At 37.0% G+C, this 22,311-nt stretch overlaps 1 protein-coding gene and 1 pseudogene across 2 annotated transcripts in view; both read right to left on the bottom strand.

The window, feature by feature from the left end:
• PCDH15 (protocadherin related 15) overlaps nucleotides 1-22,311 on the bottom strand; it is a 791,076-nt gene that overhangs the window by 754,315 nt on the left and 14,450 nt on the right. The window lies entirely within an intron of this gene.
• On the bottom strand, nucleotides 16,170-16,300 carry LOC119001541 (uncharacterized; annotated as a pseudogene).

Here is a 22,311-nt window from a genome sequence, read left to right as displayed (position 1 = left end):
TTTAAAATTCTAATAATAAAATTACATTAATACCTATGAGATGATTATGGAAAGTATAAGACAAAAACGTACATATTTATATCAGTTTACAATCAGTTTAAATAAGTGATTGAATAAATTAACAATGTGGGAAGGGAGACAAATTTCCAGTTAAGATTTCCAAATAAATGCATGGATACCCCTAAAGGAGGGAGGGCATAACACCTCCGTTCCCAAGTGTGCACTGTGTGTGGTGACTTCCCTTCAAAGAGCACGACATGAAAACGGGGAAGCACGAATGACTTTATAGTGTGGAAATCTAATAAATACACCAGCAAGCTACTCAAGGTTAATATGTTCAGTCAGTTATAAATCATGGTGGTAGTATGTAGCCTTGATACTACGTGACTCTACATACGACTGTGGCTATATACAAATATGAGTTTGTTATGTGGGCACGGAGGAAGTATAAAGTACACAGCCTAGAAAAAATCGACAGAAAGCCATTCTCTTCTTGCTCTGCTGAAAGCTGCTTGTGTACATACAGATAAGTCATTTCCCGCCCCCGGTCTCAGTTTACTATTAGAGGAATAAACAGAACCATAAGAGTTCTAGAACCCCACTTATCTCTATTATTCTATTAATTAACTTATTAATTAATAGATGTAACCCTCAGAGACATTACAATCTACATGAGAAAACTATAGTTGCAAACAATGAAACAAACCCAAACCTATTTAAGAATGGCATTAAAGGCCAAGGTTTACATTGTGTGTATTTACATTAGGAGACACTAGAGAAACTGAGAAGCTTTATGAAAGAATTAAGAAGTGTATGAGACTGAAGGACCACTTTGGAAAACTGATGAGAACAGATGAGTGAAGTGCACCCTATACCTCAAATAATTGGAATCTGACTCAGGTTAATTTCTTATTTTACTTCAGTTTCAGGTATTGGCAGAGTTAATAAACCACTCCTTCAAAATCCTTCAATTCTTCACCATCTCATGTAACAGCAAAACCGAGGGCCTTGCATGGCATGTAACCTTCCCTGACCTCGCCCTGGCCTGCAGTCCAAACCCACGTCATGCCACTCTGGAACTGACTTACACAGCACAAATCAAAATTGCTTGAAGTTTCCTACACAGGTATACACTTAGGTAATTTTGTAATTTTGAAAAGCTCTTTCCTTCCTCTAGAATTTCGTTCCACCAAGAGCACTGAACACCCTCAATTAGCCTGTCAGAATGGTCAGACAATGCATGTATCACTTCCCTCAATACTGCAAACACTGGTTAACTTCCCTCACCCATTTGGTGAAAGGGGCCATGTCATATTAATCTTTACACCAAAATCAACACCTAGAAAATGATAATGATGATGATGATGGTGATGATGAAAGCTATAGTGAAGACTGAATGATTTATTTTATTGCATGCCTGGTTTTGCACCACTCATTGCATTTGAGTTTTGAATTAAAACTAGGCTTACTGACCCTAAGTTTATTTTATGTTACTTGTCGCATTACTTGTCTGCAGAATATATATATATATATATATATATATATATATATATCCAATAAATATTTGTTACAGTTAAACTGAGGGAGTTCATTCTATAAAATCTTACTTAAATAAAAAAAGTAATGGGAGTTTAGGAGGAAAAAGAAAAAGTCTCATGAATAGGATATGCTTGTTAAGCAGAACTAATGAATGAAGACCCTCCATAAGCATAAAGATTCCTCCTTTCCATGCTGTGCTGTGATGCCCTTACAACATTATTTTCTGAATCTTTGTATCATTCTAGTATCTATATTGGTCAGTCTCTCCGGAACTACACCAAACAGGAATCAGCAGATACCACAGAAGTTAAATGAACACCTTTTATGTTTTCTTCCTTGCCTTATTCTCCCTCAAAGATTATATTTTTGTTGATTTTTTCTTTCCTATGACATACAAGAGAAATGCATCATTCTTTGATTTTTATCTTAAATTTATTTTTAATGGTAATATTCAAGGGGTTAGGTAAGAGGGACTAGTTGAAAGCAAAAATATGTCCTCAAGTCAGCCAAACACTTTTTTTTCTACTCACCAAAGAAAAATAGAAATTCCACTGATAATATTTTCTCTATTTTATTCACAGGGACCTTCAGCTTAAACCACAGAGAAAACCATATCACATTCTTCTACAGAGAAAATCATTAGAGTGATAGCTCCCTATCAGCTATTTTTATTTTCTTTGGGCCTCCTCAAAATCTCAGCTACTCAAACACAGTTCAGTGTTCTAAGTAGCTATATCATAATGTCCTTTCAGAAATATAAGATGTATGTTTCACAAAATATTTTTTCTGGTTTGATGACTATTAAATATATGTGTATATAATGTTTCAGGACAAATTGCAGCATGTGCAGTGTAGGCTGTTATCCTTGGAATTTGCATTTCTTCACATTTGTACTGTAGCATTATAAGCTGTATGGTAATAAATACAACACATTTTCAGCCAAAAATTCTTAAGATCAGTGCTCAGAAGGCCAATTATAAGTAAATGTACTTGGAAAGACACAAACTTGGACTTGTGTTAATGTTGAATTAAATAATTTGCATAACCCTATCTTCTGAGAATTATTAGAGAAGCTAGAGAAAATATTTTAAAAATCTGCTTGAAATCATCACCGATTTAACAAACCAGTAAAGAATCACAAGGCCAGGATTTGGGGACTGGTAGGTAGCTTAGCAATCCAGGGAGGTGGGTAAAGCACTTGGTGTGATCCATTCCCAGGGACGCTTTCTGATTCTGCAGTGGACCACTGAGAGGTTGCTAGGGCGAAGCGAGATATTTACCATTCTTGTGGGTCTAGGGAGAAAAAATTACAGCCCTTAGTCTGATAAACAGGAACTAATGAGCTCTTTACTTTCAGCTGTGAATCTGGAGGATTCTACCCACAACATAGAGCGAAGTGGAGGTTTAAAGCTCTGCATACAGCTTGCAACTTAGCTTTAATTCTGTCAATACCAGAAATTGGATTGATATGATCATGGATGGTTAGTGTCCTTATTTCCCTGGCAGAAGCAAATGTAAAACCAATCTGGAGAAAAATGTCGTCTTCCCAAGCCCTAAATTTTCTCTGTAATAGCTTCACAAATATCCTCTCTCTCTCTCTCTCTCTCTCTCTCTCTCTCTCTCTCTCTCTCACTCCCACACACACGCACACACACCCCAGGTACAGGAGGAGAAAAGACAACATAAAAATAAACAAGCCAGTCAAATATAGACAAACAAATATTGGTCCTGGAAGAACTTCCTCATACGCATCTAAGATAGTCTCCATTACAGAGTCTGCTTTAGGGGAATCTGAGTAACAATTGTCAGTTCCACATATAACCAGATAAAATTGACATGAAGATGAGATTCTGGAGCTGGAATGTGTGCTGTCTGGTAGGCAATGCAGATGCCATCCCTGGGGGTGTTGTAGATGACAGAGAATCCATGGAACAAGGTAGTTTATGACTGTAAAATTTTCCCCCGGGGTACTGAACCCAGTACTAGTGGAAAGAATGTTCTGGAAGGGGAATTGCATCAGGTGTTCAGGAATTTGTGAGAATAGGAATGATAGGGACAATGAAAATGAGATGGTTCTTGCTAAGGGCCGTTCATGTTTTGAGAAACACAATGAGAGGCTGGGGATGATTATTTCGCCATTAAAGACTAAAGACAATCTGTGATAGTCTCCTGGGAGCATATAAAAAAAAGTGAATCTCCTGCAGCCAAAAAGAAGACAATGTTAAAAACCAGGACTAGGATTTAATCTTAAAACGTCAGATCCCCAGAAAAAGTTAAATTTGAATCCTAGAGAGACAGCTATACCAAGGATAAGACCCTGGTTTGGAAAGGATGACAACTTTAAGATTTAGTATGGAAATATTCATTACTTTTAATCCTTCAGATTATCTGGATCATCTGAGCCTGCAGAAATGACAAACTCATCATTTCTCTCAATCAGCCAAATAATTCGAAGATAAATGAAATTTCTATGTATAAGAAATCAGACTTCTGTGAGTGTTTAGCTCTTATACTGGAACCAAGTGGAATAAAAAAAAAATCTTATCTTTAAACACTAGCTATAATCGAAGTTACAAGATACTTTCCATTGAGAGCTGTAGGAAACAGGCATCCAAGAAGATAACTGTGGATTCATATTGCCGGTCATGCTGGGGCATACACTTATTGATTAGAACGGCAGTCACATTTCACTAAAATATTATGCATTTTTCAAGTTCACACTATTTTTCATTTTTTTACCAAGCATATATAATTGAATATTTGTAACATAAAAGATGCAACATCTGTAGAAACATTTCTTGGTATATGGTGATCGATGTTATGATGAAGATTTACTCATTCTCATGTTTATAATCATTGATGATTTAGGGGAACTAGCTCCCTTCTAAGTTTACCTAGGAGTCTGTACATCTCCTAATAGTACAGAGAGACTCAATTCCCTAGATGTTCTTACAGCTACGATGCTGGCATGCAACATGGATCCGCACACGTGGCACAGTCACAGGAGACATCAGTACGAAATGTCACAGAACTGTTCTGGTGAAGGCAACAGCAGAAGCAACCCCTTTGGGAAGCAGTTTTGACAGAGTCTCTAGAATCCAGGGCCCAAGAATGAGCAGGCAAGATGTGGCAACTCATTTGCTCAGTAATATTTTTATATAATCTTGTTAGTGTATAATCTACTGTTTCTTACTCAGAACACTCACAGAAACAATCCTTTTCCTTTTCCTGAGAATATATATATATATATTTTTTAATTTCATTGGCTATTCTTTTTTTTTTTTTAAGATTTTATTTATTTATTTATTTTTAGAGGGGAAGGAGAGAGGGAGAGAAACATCAATGTATGGTTGCCTTTTGTGCATCCCCTGCTGGTAGTTAGCCTGCAAGGAACTGGTTTGCAACCCAGGCATGTGCCCTGACTGGGAATCGAACCGCGATCGTCTGGTTTGCAGGCCCGCACTCAATCCACTGAGCTATGCCAGCCAGGGCCATTTTCCTGAGAATATATTTCTTGAATTCCTTAGCAAATACAATTTTTTTCTGTATAAGCCTCTACTTTTGGTATGATACCAGAAATTTACCACTTCAAGTCTCTGCTGTCCAGTACTCATATTGTAGTACCCATATTGTAGTCAGTACTCGTTTGTAGCTATTTAAATTAAATTAGTTATCAAATACAATAAAAAATTAGTGTCTGCAGTCATATTAGACAGATTTTTAGAGCTTCCTGGACACATACGGCCAGCAGCTGTCATGTTTGACAATGCAAATACAGAGCATTTCCATCACTGAAGAAAGTTCTGTCACCAGTGCTGCTTTGCAGCACAGACAACTTATCTAGGACATGTGTGACTGCCTTCAGATTGGAGAAACCTTTCTTAATGGATTGATTGATTCTGTTGCCAGTTTCAAGTTACAACCTTGATATCATGTGATATTCTATTCATCTTCCACTCCATTATTCTATTTGATTTTGCTATTAAGGTTATTAAGGTCACTTGCTATCAAATTAGAAACAGAGCTCACTTCATTTTAGAGGAACAAAAATCAAATTTCATTAGCACTCATCACCAAACATGGAAGGCTTCCTTACCGCTACTTTCTCATGAATGTTATTAAACTCTATTAATAAAACCTAAAGGCTGACACTAACAGACTCACTCTTTTAGCAAAACCCATTTGGCTTCTGCTTGAGTGTTCATTTTGGTTCAATGATGCCTGAAATGCACCGTGTGCGGTGGGCATTTACTGTGTGTGCCTACCTAGCAAACCCGATCATCCTTTTGCTAAGGGTACTAAATTGTTTAAATCTGCCCTGTTATATGCAATCTTGGTTCTTTTGTAAATCAAGGTGATCTACTCACCCTCCCTCCTCTGGCCTAGAGATTGACTTTGGAAACAAGTTAACCAATTGCACTATGCGGCAGAAATTACTACAAGGAGCAAAATTAAATGAAAGTGATACATGACAACAGCAACAACCTAAACAAATCCTCATGATGTCCTCTTCTCTAGACCTCCAGAGCTGTTCTCATTCTGTCCTTCCAGAAATTTCATTCTTATTTGATAGTTTAACCTTTTTTAAAAAAATGTGGCTCTTTCTTCTAGCTTCGAAGGATTTTTTTTTAAACTTTGCTTTTAAGATAGCCAGTTGGTTTATGGTAAAGTATTAGGGCTGGAGAGAGTCCTAAATGGTGCTGCGTCCACATTGGGATTTTCCTGGGATGTCTACTTGACATTCTGAAATGCGACTCAGGCTTCCCTGCACTCTTCCGAGGTAGCTTCATGTATCGTCAATACGCCCATCGTGACACCGCCAGATAGGTCTTTGAATTCGGCAGCCTAGCAATGATTCAGCCACAGCGGTGCTGCCTCCTTCTGCCACAGTATCCCTTTAATCTCCCCACAACTGTAAACTCTATTTGAAGTTAAATGTCCACCTGTTTGTGCTCTGAGAAATGCTGGCAAAGGGAAGGAAAGGGAAAAAAAACCTCCTATTTTATATAGATTTAACCTTGTCAAATTCAATAGACATTTTAAAAATGATGTTTTACCCATTTGGAGAAAACATATATTTAACTCTTGTTTTCTGTGTCATCATGATTCAATAGCATTAAGGTAGACATCTGATCAGATATTTTCCTAAACTACTTTTTAAGGTTATTATTAAATGGCAAATAGACCACTCTAAAAGCCAGTGGTTTAAACCAGAGATGTCAACCAGTGTGCCACAAGAGTTTTTAAAACATGTTATGTCTGACTATTTAGTCAGTGGTACTGACCTTTTTTCTCTTAGACGGTCAGGTAGAGAAATACCAGCCAACACAGCAACAGCCATCTGGTGTGAATGAATCAAAAATATAATTTTTGTGTGCGTGCCACAGAATTTTAGTAATTAGTTGATATGTGGATGAAATGAAAAGGTTAAAAATCACTGGTTTAAACCAATCAGGATTGAGTGATAAAATTATAGAGCTTGGAGTATAAATAGATTTTACTAATAGGTTTGAATTGCTTAAGTCATTATGAAAAGCTTGGTATGCTAACAATCCCATAAATTCAAAAGTGCTTAGAGCTTAACAAGATTGCAAGTGTAAAATAATACCAAGCAAATAGAAATTTTATTTTGATAAATACAAATTAGGCACAAATATAAATATTTATTATACTAATATTTAACCTCAAAATACAGTAGACAGGTTGAAACTTGATTTAAACTCACACATTTATCTTAAAAGATTTACAAAATGCACCTTCTATTTGTTCAAACATTGACAAGAGCCTGTTTCACCATTTGATTATAAATTAATAAATGAAAAGTATCCGTATATGTAAATTTTGGCAAAGTTGCGTATGAAAATCTTCCCTATCCCACCACCTTGCAAAAGACAGAGGATCTGGATGTTGCATATTAGGTATCTGGCAGAATTCAGTGTCGGAGCACAAAACATGCTGTGAATGTCAGCCATTAATGGAAAACATCTAACAGGGAACGTCACTCATTAATCCTTTCAGAGAGCGTGTTTTCCTCTTTCCTCTTTACAAGAGATATTTCAGGAATATATGAAAGGAAAAGAAGTTTAAGCACCTGAAATCAATGAAATATTCAACATGTTTTCATAGCTACACATCACATAAATGTAAGTAGTTATTTCTAATTTATCAGTTACATTCAAAGCTCAGACAAGTTTATTTAGGAAGAGACATTAAATGCACACTCTTATGCACACTTTACGTTTTGTACTATCCATATTCGAGTATATTTTTAATACTTAAATATTTATTTTTTGAAATAAATAATTACAATATCCCTTGTATTATTACTATGTCCGTAGTGTATCATACAGTTAAAGCTTAGAAATATTGCCTTAGGGGAAGAAACTCCACCTAAATGTGCCAGGCCTTACAAATGAAGTACAAATGTACCGACACATTCAACTCCCCTAATGTGCAGGGGTGTTTTTTCTTATTAATTAGAACTGTGCTCATCAGCTTATATGGGCCATGGAAAAATAGAAATGAAAGGTCTTAATTTCTCATCTTCACAAAGTAAAATAGGTACAGCCACCATCCATGTCCCTGACACCTGGCTGCAGGTATCACGCTAGGTGTCATCCTCAACCACTCGCATCTGCAGATGCAGTTTCAATCACCATCATTTTCAGTGTCACATTAGAAAAGGAGAGATCTAGTGATATCTTTGAACTGCAAGCCTTCTGGAGGTGGCAGAGATGATTGCCACATTGTCACCTGGAGACATGTTGCTTCTCGCACTTCTAGAATCTTCTGCAAATGTTAGATCATTACTAGTAGGTCAAAAACGTGCCCTTCTCACCTCTGACTAGAAACGCTATTTTTTAAAAATGCCTTACTGACTGTTTTTAGCTGTTTTTATTGGTATAACTTTCAAAAATAACAAGTAAATATTATGTAATGCTGCCAAAATAATCTATGGGGAAAACTAACAGCTGCATCATACAACAAGAATAAGCTGACTTCTTATATAGTCAGTGCTGTAACTGTGTAAGAGACCATTCTAACTCTCCAGTCTGCTGCTTAACACCTGATGATTGACACTTTAATAAAGTCAAGTCTGGATGGACTGGCATTCTTCATCTTCTTACAAATACTTTACTGTTACCATCATTAAAGACAGTAAAAATAATTAAAGTGTATTATAAACTAACATTGGCATATAGAATGAATGAGACTTTACAGTATAAATGTATTGTACTGTGAAACTAAAGACAAAGGAGAAACAAGTGTCACAGATTTTAAATATACATTTCTTCAAATATACCCCCACAGAGGCATATATATATATATATATATATATATATATATATGAATACATATTAATTTATATATAAATTAATGCTTATAATATATATTTAGAAAACATATATTTATGTATATATAAATCAATGTTGATAAAATCTGTGTTTAGCAAACCTTACAAATATAAGTTCACAAATGATTAGATATTTCAAGACAGTATTATCTAGTAAGCCTCAGAGACCATTATTTTAATTTAAGTTCCACTAGTGGACAAAATCCAAATGTTAAAATTTAGTGCAGTGTTTAATGAGTGAATAAATATTAGAAAGCACAGCTCTTGAAATCATAGGTTAGTCATTATTAGAGACTATTTTAGCATATGATATTTACTCTTTTTTACATTAGTTTTAATTCTTGTTAAATACCTTACTGCTTTGAAGATAATCCATGTAATACAGAAGTAAAAAAGTACATTTATTTTTGAGGTTTCCTTAAATATAGGCATCACCTTTGTAATACTCCCTCTAAGGCAATCAGACTATATACTATCCACAATGTACTGTCAACCCTGAGTGTGACTTAGGACAAAAGTACAATCTAATTTTGTGGTAAATCTATAAGTGTTGCTGTTGCCTATTGAACAAATACATCATTAACCTACTGACAATTTAAGGGAGATAAATACCTCAACAACTTGATAATGAACAGCTAACAAAGTCTTGGGCAGAAGAATTATCCTAGACATATTTTTATTTGCTATCATTATTATATTTTATCTTAACACTATTAGATTTTATACCCTGAAGATTTATTGCAATTTCAGTCTACAGGTTGTCAACCCAGTGAAATCACTTCATCAACCAACATTTTAATTCAAGGGGATGATTCATCAAACTAGTGGATAAAATTGACCAGTCTCAGCTAAAATTATCTGGGGTCTAGAAGCTCAGCTCACTTATCTGCTGTTGGGCAAGACTGCATCTACACGATCAAAAACAAACAAAAAGATTCAAAAGAAGCTTATGCCAGTAGACCTCCAACTTTAGCTTATCCTCTAATTAATTACTGGGGCAATGACTCTACCCCAATATTTTATAAAGCTTCTGCACGGAGGTCAGCACCAATACACACGGGGAAAAGAGCAGCCTCTGGTAGAGATGATTCATGCGTGTGACAACACCTCCTGAACGCTTCTCTTTCAGTTCAGATGAAAGAAAATGCAAAACAAAAGAAAACCCAAATAGTCCTACAAGCAGAATCCACCCCCCCCAACCAAAGAAGATAATTTTGTTAGGAGTTAGGCTTGATTTATTGAGTTTTGTTGCTTGTTTCATGCGTCTCTGGCAGGGAGGGGTAAGTGAGGCTACCACTGTGGCCTCCCAAGAAAGGAGATAGTCCAATTACAGCAACAGGAGGTTGGAGGCTGTGTGGGGGCTGCTGTAGGGAGAAACAACAAGGGGTCTGGGGAGAAGAAATATATTGTAAAAGAAAAAAATAAGTGTATGCTGATGATAGCAATTGTCTCAATCTTTTCATTCATTAAGTATCAACTTCTGCCTGACATGCTTGATTGGATTTGGGAAATATGAAGGGTGACTGACTTAGGTTGATTGCTCTGGAAACAGATTTTAAAATAGCTATTTGGATGCAACCCTTTCAGAATTAACACCTAGGAGTAGTTTCACCTGGTGGCAATTGTTATGGATCTTTATATAACACGCTCCACTTCACCCAAATACTTCATGCTCTACTCTACTCCAGACCAGTCACTGGCACCTGGCCCACGGCAGGGTGAGTGTGCTTTGGGTCACAGCTGCTCCCTTTAGCTGAAGCCAGTTTCTGACCCGGGAATGAGTTGAGGCTGTCAGCAGTTAACACGGCTTACAGTTTCTGGGAATTATAGAGCAATTATGTTGATTGTTTCTTTTGCTGTGAAGAAGCATTTAAGTTTGACGTAGTCCTACTTGCTGATTTTTGTCTTCGTTGTTTGATTTGTTGATGTTGGATCCATAAAATCATTGCCAAGACCAATATCAAGAGCTTCTTCTGTTTTCTCCTAGGAATTTTATGGTATCACGTCTTATATTTAAGTTTTGGATTCATTTCTTGTGAATTTTTGTGAGTGTTGTAAGACAAGAGTGCAGTTCCCTGTTCCTACTTGTGGTTATCCAGTTCTTCCAAACCATTTGTTGAAGAAACTACCCTTCCCCAACTGGGTGTTCTTGGCTCCTCTGGCAAAAATTTAGTTGGTCATAGAAGTAATGGTGGAATTCTGGGCATTCTTTCATTCCACTGGTCTATGTGTTTGTCAAACACCTAAGTGTCCATCAACAGATGAATGGGTTAAGAAATATTAATATAATTAATAATTATAACTATAATTATATAATATGTATATTATAAATATTATCCAGCCATGAGAAAGGAAGAAGGAGTACCTGTCATTTACAACAACATAGACCTTAAGGACGTGCTAAGTTAGATAAGCCAGACAGAAAGGCAAATATTGTATGATATCTCTTGTATGTGGAATCTTAAAAACCAAACTGGTGAAAACAGAGAGTAGAATCCTAATTACCAGGAGCTGAGTGGTCAGGATTTAGGAGAGATCTTTACGGTTACAAAGGTGCAACTGGTAGATGAATAAGTCCTGGAGATCTAACGCACAATACGGTGAAGATGACAATAATGCCATACTATAAACATCCAACTTAGTAAGACATGAGATCTTAATTATTCCCACCACAAAAAAGAAATGATGAGTATGCCAGATGATAGAGGCAGATGCTACAACGGCCATCACCGTATTCTACTGCAATGCAATATATTGGGGGAGAAAAGAAGCCACATACTAAACCTGACAAGCTCAGAGGAGGCCTGAGTGGCAGCTTACAAACTCAGAGACCAATGGGCAAAGGACTTGAACAGACACTTCACCAAGGAGGACATACAGAGGATCCAGAGACACATGAAAAGATGCTCGATATCACTAGCTATGAGAGAGATGCAAATTAAAACCACAATGAGATGCCACTTAATACCAGTCAGAATGGCTACCATAAACAAAGAAACAAACAACAAGTGTTGGAGAGGTTGTGGGGAAAAGGGGACTCTAGTTCACTGTTGGTGGGATCGCAGACTGGTACAACCACTATGGAAAAGAGTATGGAATTTTTCTAAGAAAACTAAAAATGGACGTGCTTTTTGACCCAGCAATTCCACTGTTAGGAGTATATCCTAAGAACCCTGAAGCACCAATCCAAAAGAACCTATTCATCCCGATGTTGATAGCAGCACAATTTACGATAGCCAAGAATTGGAAGCAACCTAGATGCCCATCGGTCAATGACTGGATCAAAAAACTATGGTACATTTACACAATGGAATTCTATGCTGCAGAAAGGAAGAAGGAGCTCCTACCCTTTGCAACATCATGGATGGAACTGGAAAGCATTATGCTGAGTGAACTAAGCCAGGCAGTGAAAGACAAATACCATATGATATTGCAGTTAACAGGAATCTAAATAACAAAACAAACAAGCAAGCAAAATGTGACCAAAGACACTGAAATACAGAACGTGCTGACAGGGTCCAGAGGGGAGAGGGGAGAGAATCACAGGGGAAAAGGGGAAGGACTCACATGAACAAGTATAAAGGACACATGGACAATAACTAAGGGTGGGGGGCGGAAATGGGAGGGAGGTGGGGAGCACTGGGCAGGGGCAGGGCTGAGAATACAAGACAGAAAACTTTACTTGAACAAGAATTAAATAAAAAGAAAGAAAGAAAGAAAGTAACCACGTAGGATGCTCTGAAATTAAAACTTTCTAACTAAAAATAGTTCATGGTGGGTAATCATGTCCTGGGCCAATATTTATCCCTAACAAGGTCAGTCTCTACCTTAACTGATCCTGTCTTTTTTTGCATGTACAACAACATACCTCTGAAATGTCAAATTTCCTTTTTCTGGACTTCTCAAAGCACAGGCCCTGCATGAGAGAGAGCCCATAAATCCTCTCATTGTTTTTATTATCCTGTTAATTGTTGACGGTTGGCTATATTGTACACACCTGTGTAAAAGTAAGTGTCTATTGTTTTACTTTTTATCCAATCCCAGAGGTTTTTGCCCCCACTTTGCTTTCTCCTGCTCCCCCAATCTATCACCAGTGAATTTCTTGTAACACCCTTAAGCATCATCTTTTTATTATAACGTATAAAATAAGGTGCTAAACTGCCATTCTCCAGAGCATTTCTCAATCCACTGAGATTTTGCTTCCTGGCCATTACCATCAGTTTGGTTCAAATATGCACATAAATGTTCTCTACAGGTTTGAGTGTTTCTTACATTGACAATAGAAATGTATCAAATCAACATGTTGTACACTTTAAAGTTACATAATGTCACATGTCAAGTATATTTCTATTGAAAAAGTAAAAAGCAATCTTGAAGCTCCCCAGTAAAAACGTTAAGAAGTACTTCAAGGTGGGGTGAAAGCAGGAGCTAAGACTGTCTGCAGGAGGGTCAGTCACTTCATCTAGGTTAGAATAGAATTTCAAGAATGCGGGGAGCTCTCCACACAATAAAGCAGACATAAAGAAGGTAACGTGGATTTACACAACCCTGGAGTTGCTTCAGTTCAATAATCCACCCAGTTCCAGCATGCTTGCCAGTTTTTAGTTTCAAGGTGCTCTTTCTCCTCTATTGCTCATTTTCACAAAAACTTTGATTGAGTTTCTCATTTTAAGTAATTTATGTAACTCTCTTTTTCACTTATTTGAAAAAAATTAAAACAGATTTATTTTTTGCCAACATAAAATATAGGTCATTTATGGAAAAGCCAGAAAGGAAGGCTCCAGGAGAGTTTTCCAAAGTGTGTCAGCTAATAGCATGGAGATCTACTAGTAGCTAGTAGATCTGAGCTGACGAAAGTGAAAACCCTGAGAAGAGTTATTAATTACGTGCGTGCTGTGTGCAGACTGGATGAGAAGATACTAGCCAAGACATCGTGACACAAGGAAAGAGTCACTAGAACATCTCAGTTACCACATGCAAGCCCTAAGTTCCCTTCACCAGACTGTGCAGTGATCTGTGGACAATAGGCGAGACAAAGGAAAACACTGCTAACACAAGTGCTAGGTATTTGACTTGGGAAGTTCAACATGAGAATTTGATCAGAGCAAAATGTACTGATGGATTCCTTGCTCTCCCCAGCCTACATTTCTAGTGCAAAGTGGTAGGTGTTTTCTATAGGCCCCCTATTTATTGTGCATGAACCAAGTATTTTGAGAATATTGTGACTCCTTCCATTAAATGTCAGTCACAAACCCACTAATAGTTTTGTGGAAATTTAATTTTTTAAACATGTTTCTTGATTTTAGAGAGAAAAGAAGGGAGAGACAGAGAAAATGATCGAAGTGGGAGAGGGACATTGATTGGTTGTCTCCCATTCGCTCCACGATGGCCCAGGATCAAAACCAAAACCTAGGTACATGTCCTGACCAGGAATTGAACCCCCATCCTTTTGGCGTTCAGAACGATGCTCTAACCAACTGACATACCCAGCCAAGGCTCATAGATATTTAAGAGCACTGTTTCCTAAGAATATTATAATTAAATATATTCTGCTGTATGGAAGCACTACAAAATAAAATGGCCTTAAAATTTGTGAGCAACTTCTGTTCTGCTTACTTTAATAAAGGTTGTAAGGTCAAGTTTCATTTCATTTATGCTTTTGTTTTTTATTGGTCTTTTTGCATTAATTTTGGAATAATAAATATACCCATGGACATGGACAACACGGTGGGAATTGATGTGGGAGTGGGGTGGGAGTGTGGGCATGGGTGGGATAGAGAAGAATAAAGGGGGAAATTTGGGAGAAATGAATTAGAAGAACAGTGAAAATTTTTAATCCTCATTAATATTAGAATATACCTAGGAAGTATTATTTCAGGTTTCATTAAATAAATTTTTTAAGGAAATGCTCCTTAATATTGTTTTACTCTTGACTGGTCAGATTGAATGGTATTTTAATTACTGAAATAAATTTAAAAGCCCTTGATAATTGCAGACTGACTGCCACAGTCACAACTGACTCAATTTATGAAGAGGTTGAGACTCTACATTTGATTCCCATTAAGTTGAGATATCAGAGTGAAAAACTCTAGTATCTCAGTGTAAAGGGCCCATTGGCAGCATTGGTTCTGCTACTCAGAGGGACAGATGGATTTCATCCACCCCTTCCCTCCAGTGTATTTGTTTTAAGGGACTTAGATGTTGCTGGCATGTGGAAAGATTTCTCCTTTTACATATTTATAACTTCTAATTCAGGACAGATAGAGAAGTCTACTATGTTTTTTAGTAGCAGGACTATGAAAACAAAATAGACCTCATTGGAGCTTCCTAGGACCAAATTTTAGGGAAGGATGACTACATTCTGGAGCCAAAATATACCATAACGGAATAAGGAGCCTACCCTGATGAGCAAAATTCTACATCAAGGCTACTGCCACCCATACTTTATAATCTCAACTCTGCCAGGTTTGGGAGCAAACAAGATAGAGATTCAGTCATACACAGGAGCACATTTAACTGTGATTAACTTTTTTTCACCCCAGCATTCCTTCCACATTCCACTGATAACAAAACCCTGATGCTCCTCCACTATACACTTCAATATGTAAATCAAGAGGCCTGCTCTTATCTAGCCAAAAGGTGAACACAACAGAGAAGTAGCAGAACACAAGTGAATCCTACTCTCATTCCCAGTAATTTGAATTATGAGAGTTGGAAAAAAAGAATGGACTTCATTCAACTGGTGAGTCTCTGTCCACAATGTCAATTTGTTTTCTCTACTTAGACCGTTAGTGCTTTACTGCAGCATTTTTATGTACCACTCTCATTCTCAAGCCTTCTTATCAGTTTTGTGGGCTAATATCCTCCAGATAAGTTTCTTTTATGATTAAACTGGCTACTATTGGTTTCTGTTAGTTGAACCAAAAAAATCATAATAACACAGCATACCAAGTGTATGAGAAGGACCTGTACTCATTCTTTTTTTTTATATTCTCCCAGGGATATGTTTATTGATTTTTAGAGAGAGAGGAAATGGAAGAAAAAGAGAGAAAGGAAGAGAGAGATGTAGATGTGAAAGAGAAACATGGATAGGTTGCCTCCATAAGCACCCTAGCCAGGGATTGAACCTGAAACCTAGTGCTCTGACCTGGAATCAAACCCCCAACCCTTCTGATGCACAGGGCAACACCCCAACCAATGGAGTGTTATCACCAGGCCAGGGCCATCCCTTTTGTTCTAGACCAAGTTGGTTGTTTAAGCTCAGAATAAAAGCAACATTACTTTGTTCCTCTTATATTTGTTTTCATAGAAGCTACATATATTTCAGGAATGATACTAAGATAAACTATTTTAAACCGATAAGAACAGATACTACACTTGATTTTAGCCAAAAGGCTGAGAAGCCATGAGATAAAATATTTTAAAAGTTACCGAGAGCCCTGGTAGATGTGGCTCATTTGGTTGGAGTTTTGTCCTGTGCACCCAAAGGTTACAGGTTTGATTTCTGATCAGTCTGCACATACACAAAGCAGTAGAAAAATATAAATTGTTTCGCCCCTACTACATTTTATTCTATTGCAGTGATAACTTTACCATGTATTCCCCAAGGCAGTTCTTGAACTTGCTCACTGTCCTCCAAGTAAGATAAGTAAGAAAGTCCTTAGTTCAATGTGCCACAAACTATTTCTAGGAAAATGCTTGATCTCCTTTGAGGAATATCAGCAAGAAAGCCCATACCACCAGAAGGATGTATTTGAGAGAGAGAAAACTGTGAATCAGTTGTTGTTATACTTTGAATGCCATGGAAAGTTACTGATCTGATCTCAAATATAATACAGAAATATTTGAGACACGCTGAGATCTCACCATTTGGTTGACTGTGGGTCAGCTGTCTCCTGCAAAATATATAGACTTTGAGTACCAGAAGCATCTGCTCTCAAAATATCCCCCTTGAAGATGGGGATTTTTGTGCATTACTTTTTATAATCCTGGCTAATAAATAGTGTGCTATTTCATTACATAACCAATGTAATCTGACAAAAGTGAGCTAACTCTTCTGATAATATCAGACATTCTTGGAAATATTTTGAGAAAAGAGATCTCTAAAAAACACTATCAAGCTTCTAGCTGAGGAAAAGAGCTTGAGACACCATGATTTGAGATGTAAATAAAAATGTGAACTTTTTTTCCATAACTTGGCTGTTGTGAACAATGTGCAATGAACATGGGAGTACAGACATCTTTTGATGTGCATCGAATGAATAAAGAATGAATGCATTTTCACTGAATGTATATATATTCTCATTATATTAACAGTGTCTGGAGTTTTTCTGGACAAACATATACATGTATATATGTATATGTAATATCTTCTTTATCTTCTTCTGAATGAATATAAAGAAGATATTACATATACATATATACATGTATATGTTTGTGTGTCCAGAAAAACTCCAGACACTGTTAATATAATGAGAATGGTCTATGCAACATCCTTGTAACCTGGCAGCCAAGGAGAGTGGACTGGAATACAGATGTGTGAACAATGATGACTTCACTGTACTAGTCAGTGGGGGTGGTAGATGCTATGGAGTGAGTATGTGGCCATCACATTCAAAATGACTGAGCGAGAAGACAAAGAAATCTGCACAAAATTATGTGTTAACCCTGAAGATTTATCCATGGAAACTATTCAGATGATTCAGAGGCCTCAACTATAGGCAACTGGAGACGAGTAGCTTCATCACAACAATGTGCCTGCTCGTGCATCATGTCTCCTGCAGTTTTTTTGGCAAACATCAAATCACTCAGGTGACTCAGCCCCCCTATAGCCCAGAATTGGTGCCCCGTGACTTCTGGTTTTTCCCAAAACTAAAATCACCTTTCAAAGGGAAGAGATTTCAGACCTTCAGTGATAATCAGGAAAATATTACGGGGCAGTTGATGGCTATTGGGAAAACTGTGTGAGGTCCTAAGGTGCCTACTTTAAAGGAAACTGAGGTGTCATTGTCCTGTGTACAATGTTTCTTGTATCTTGTATCTTGTTCAACATATGTCTGCATTTTTCATCTTAAATGGATGCATACATTCTGGACACACACACATGCACTCACACAAAATGAAATATTATTCAGCCATGAGAAAAAAATACCACTGCTTGAAACAACGTGAATGAATCTTGAGGGCACAGAGCTAAGTAAAATAAGTTGGAGAAAGACATTTTGTATTATATCACTCGTATAAGAAGTCTGAAATAGCCAAGCTTAGACAGACAGAGAGCAAAGTGGTGGTTACCCATAATGAGGGTGTTGGGGAGAGGTGAGTAATGGGCAGATATTGGTCAGTGTACAAACTTCAACTCATAAAACTGATGAATTCTGGGGAATTAAAATACAGCATAGTGATTACAGCTAATAATATTGAAGGTTGCTAAGAGAATAGATCTTATATATTTTCATCACAAAAACAAAATGACAATTATGTGATGAGGTGGCATTATTAGTTAATGCTATGGTGATGACCATTTTGCAATATATAAATGGCACGCATTAATGCATTTTACACATTGAACTTACATGAAGTTATATGTTAATTATATCTTAGTTAACCGGGATAAAAATGTGGCCTCTTTTGTATTCATCAGTTGATAAAGCAATTGTAAAAGGAAATTCTGGAATGTAAAGCATTTTCTGACAAGTGAAAACCAACTATTCTGGAAACATTTATTAGCTGGTATCACAATAGCAGTGAAAGATACAGACATTTGTTTGGCAATAAAGGTCAAAATCAGAGAAGAAACCTAACATGCAGCAAAATAGCAAGTTCTTTAGAAAAACAGCATTACCATAATGTCCCAAATTTATAAATACTGGAGAGAACTTGGTACATAATATCTTCAGTAAAGAATATTGACAGTTCAACAAGGAAAACTCACCACTGATACTACTTTCTTTCTCATTTCTAACTGAAGGAAACCCTTTGTAAATAAAGGCCTTCTGTAGTTTTGCAACATTAGACATTTGAAATCTAGGCCATTTGTAAAATATCAGACATAGATTAGATGACCTATACATTGCTCATGAAAATTAACAAATTTATGTAGATACTTATCAACTTTAGGAAGACACCACATTTGAATATAATATTTTCATATTCCAATGCCTTTCACAGGGTACTTATTATCAAAATATATTTGTTCCTAATATATTTATTCATGCATTGTTACTATTAAAATGCTACTCTATTTGACAACTAATGAAATGTCATTCACTGAAATGAAGTAATCCTTAAGGAGCAATCACACTAACACATGTTTCTAATAAATGTACATGAATTATTGATCCCATGAAAAACATATTCTAAACAACAATGTCAGTTTTTCTTTTAAAATAAACTCTGTTATTTTTCAATATTTGAACCACTAAGTATCAATTCTCTAAATTTTCATACTTACCACCGGGTTTAAACAGAGTAGCTCACTAACCATCTTTACCATCTGCTTCCTCAAAACACATCTTTTCTTCTGGAAGGAAGCTAGTGCTTTGAAAGATAATTACCCATGTGAAGAAATGTTTCAAACACAAAATTCCATCTTTGAATGATCTCAACAGCTGTTGTTATGTGTTTACATTTAGATGGAAGAAACCTTACAAAGACATGTTGCACCACTTCAAGTAATTTAGGTTTGTCAAAGTACAGGGGAAACACACTGACAAACGATTCAAATAAGCTTGTAACTCTCAGAGATAAGGGACCTAAAAAAACTCGATCCTCAATCAGTGAGGTACAGGACGAATCTATAAATCAGGACTGACTAGCCTGTGGAAGTATGATGTGTGGGACAGATGATCTAGTCACGTGCTATGGAAAGAACTATTGACACTCATTCAGGAGTAGCCGTGACATATTCAGTCGAAGGATAAATGTTGACGGTTCCATAAGAATTCATGTTAGTTACATGATACTGTGAAAAAAAGCATGGACTTTAAAGAGAGGCATACCTGAGTTTTAATCCTGACCTCCCAATTTACCACCAGTGTGTTTCACTTAAATTCTGTGAACCTCAGTTTCTACATCTTTAAAATTAAGCTAATAAATGCCTATGTATGAATTTCATTTAATACTCAGAAATATAAACTCCAAATGAATATCAGTGTTTTCCCATGTAGCAAAAAAGCATCGTTCAATTAATATATGTCAAAATAAAATGAAAAAGTACCAAATCACCAAAGCTCTCTATTCCAATTAGTTACAGAAGAATTCACCAGCATTAGTAGAACAGAACTCTGAAATCCCTCACTTGGTCTCCCCCTTTCTGCTGAACGTTTCCTAATCTCCTGAAAGCTCAGATAGTCCAAAAGAGAATTAGTCTCACCCCACATGCAGGAAGAGAGAGTTCTATAATCTAAAATGATGCTGGAGTACTCTAGGAAGATGCTTCAGTTGCCCAGTTCCCTGAAAGGATGGGATCTCCAGTTTTCTCTGAGAAAAAGCTCATTCTCTCAATTCCAGTTTCTTCCTATGTGTCCCATGTTGGACTCCACAGTCACTACATATATTCTTAGTGCTCCGTGTTCAGAACCACACACAGCCAGCCTCAGGAGACCTGGAAAAGAACTAGTTCCAACTTTATCATCTCAGACTCCTATTCTCCTTGGGGTTATGCAGAGTAAAAAAGTAAATGTACATACATAGGGGGTACACTCTGAAGTTACAACATTAATTTGGGTTGCAATGTATCTAATCAACAGATTTAACCCTGCTTCTGGCACATTTTTAGGTAAATAACTATGCACGTAGGATGCACTCATTATTTTTTAACACATGGTATATGCAGGTATTGTGTGCATCTGTTCTTGTAGAAATATGACATTTTCCTGAGAATTACAGCAAAATTTTCCTGCTGTGATACAAAAAACATGCATTTTGTTTTTTTAAAAGCCCATTAGCTCTATTTAGCCTGAATCGGGACCCATTTCCTATGCTGAACAACAACGGTGCTTCCGAGTCATCGTGCCTGTTCTTGTGTGAACTCATGGAACAGGGCGGTGGGATATCACCAATCAAACCACATAATTTAGAATTTGTGGTTGGAGAGGGGTGTCCCCCAAGGAAAACTGGCAGGATATTATCAGATGAGAAAATGGAAACAAGGCAAAAAGTAGATGTTTATGTACATAAATATATATAAGCATATATTAAAGCATGTTAATGTTTTTTACTTTCCTCATATCTTATACCATATTGGTTTTGGCCTGAGTAATTAGAAGCTGAATTTAAGTGAACAAATTATTTTATATAGGTTATTGTTTTAATTTTTTGGCCTCCAATTCATGGAGCTCACTCTACTCCATGCTGAACTCATCAATAGCTTTCCACCTGTCACTTCAGTCTTCAGTCTTTCTTTAACACCCAAAATACCTCTGTCCAGTGAGAGAAGTATGCCTGCATTTCAGAAGAGAACCTTTAACTGTCCAAATGTGACTCAAAAATCAGGTCAGAGGCAAACAAAGAAGAAGAAAAAACAAAAAAGAAGTGAAGATGGCATTAAGCTAGCTCTAGTGTATAAAAATGTTTTTCCTTCTCTACTCCCCTTGGGAAATAATAGCTTATTCTAGAAACTTTGGTGCTCAGAAAATGAATCATTTAATCTTTTCTGATCCACGGGGGTCTGCCTCAATCTCTTCCTCCTTGTTCTATCTGGCTCTACACATTAAAATTAACATTTGAATAAAAAGTGTTTTGTTTTTCTTCCCCATCCCATCCCCCTTTCCTACCTTCCTTTTCTAGCCTTTTCATTAAATCTCCTAGGTATGGTAATGACTAATAAGCACCTCATAAACTTCCTGAGAGTCTATTTAAGAAACACCTGACAGGTCTGCCCCTGCGCACCTGTGGTAAGTGTAATTGGGTCCCCTTTGAGTCTGACTAAATGTTCCTAAGGGAACATGGGCTCCCCAGCATCTTTAACCCACAGGCAGACTATCTCAATTCCTCTGTGTAATCAGCTTGAGGATGAACATAGATGTACATGGCCCCAAATCTTTTAAGCCCATCTATTCTAGTCCTCTGTAAACTCAGGCTGAGTCAAGAAAAAAAAATTTAAAAAGTACATTGTTCTCCAGAGAAATCTTAAATCCTGCCATAGGGCTAAGAACTACCTCTCATCTCTGTCGTCAGGGACAGAAATCTTAGAAAAGACATCCTATGCTCAAATATCCACCCTTGTGTATATTTCTCCATATGAAGCAGAGACACGGAGACTTTCCAGTATGATTGGGGATATAGAAACAGCTGGAAACGGCATGGGGACAAAACCCTCAAGGCACCCTACATGCCCTACCTATAAATTTAGCATCTCCAGTGCCCCTCACCCAACTCCTGTCGGGAGTCAGGAAAGGGTCCTATGTGATTTCTCA

Source organism: Sturnira hondurensis, unplaced genomic scaffold (genome assembly GCF_014824575.4).
Source record: "Sturnira hondurensis isolate 20B ecotype Veracruz unplaced genomic scaffold, ASM1482457v3 Scaffold0016684, whole genome shotgun sequence".
Classification (NCBI taxonomy): Eukaryota; Metazoa; Chordata; class Mammalia; order Chiroptera; family Phyllostomidae; genus Sturnira; species Sturnira hondurensis.
The sequence above is the reverse complement of the archived record's forward strand: the minus strand, read 5'-3'. Positions and strand labels throughout refer to the sequence as shown.